Below are 1044 nucleotides of genomic sequence, written 5' to 3' on the forward strand. Positions count from 1 at the left end.
TGGGCTAAACTTGCCATCTTCCCAACTTTAGGGAACATGCACAGCTGAATTAAAAAACATAGGGGCTTAATTACATGCCCCTTGTGCCGCTGGTACCGGCGGCGTAAGGGGCTTGTAAATAAGCCCTGTGGGATGGATGAATGGAAAGAGAAGTGAGGAGGCTGAATTTTCTTCTCATTCTTCTACGTTATCTGCATTGCCCTGGAGGGTGTCACCCTCTGGCTCAAAACAAGAAAATTGAGAAGTGATAAGTACGTCCTACAGTCTTTGTAATGATAAGCACCTTTACCACACCGTGAGGGCTCTGATTGTTTGTAGTTTAGTGAGTATAACTAAGGTAAGGGGCCGGTACGAGAACAAAAAAAGAGCATTTCAAAGAAATTTACTGTCTATTTGTTCCCTATTTCATCCTGGGATTCGACAACCTCGAGAATGGAAAAATATTGTGACAGGTGGAATATGAATAACTTTTATATACAGTCTGTAGGTCCCTCAAATTAGCCGTAGTTGGGAAAACCCGATTTTTGCCACTGCCCTTAATTTCAGGTATGTCCTCTTTTCCCGAGGTACTGGTATTAAGGAAACTAAACTAACCACCATTTAGACCGGAAAGTTACTCCACCTACTACATTCCTAGGTTCCAAGATTAGGCCACTGGGTGTTAAAACAAATAGAAAAAAGAAAGCAAACAGTATGATTTCAGCTCTCTCCCCAACTTCCCAGCTTTCCCTGTTATCGGCCCGACCAACCCCCTTCTAATCTTTCCCCGGCTCACGTATCGCATTTGCCGCAGCTTGTGTGCATCCTCTGTTGGGGTCCACCACTCCTCACTCTACTACTCAGGAGTCTCTTTGGTTTCGCTGTCCTCTGTCCTTTGTTCGTCGCTCTTCGGATTTGTCTGCCACTCAAATGTGGGATCCTCACTCTCCACGTCTTCCGGGCTCACCTCGCTGTTCTCGCGATACTGGACTTCTGGTTCCTCCTCTCTGTGACTAGTGGACTCCTTTTCTCCTCCTCAGGCACCTCAGTATTGGTTCCTTGACT

The sequence above is a fragment of the Triturus cristatus genome, chromosome 12, assembly GCF_964204655.1.
Source record: "Triturus cristatus chromosome 12, aTriCri1.1, whole genome shotgun sequence".
Lineage (NCBI taxonomy): Eukaryota > Metazoa > Chordata > Amphibia > Caudata > Salamandridae > Triturus > Triturus cristatus.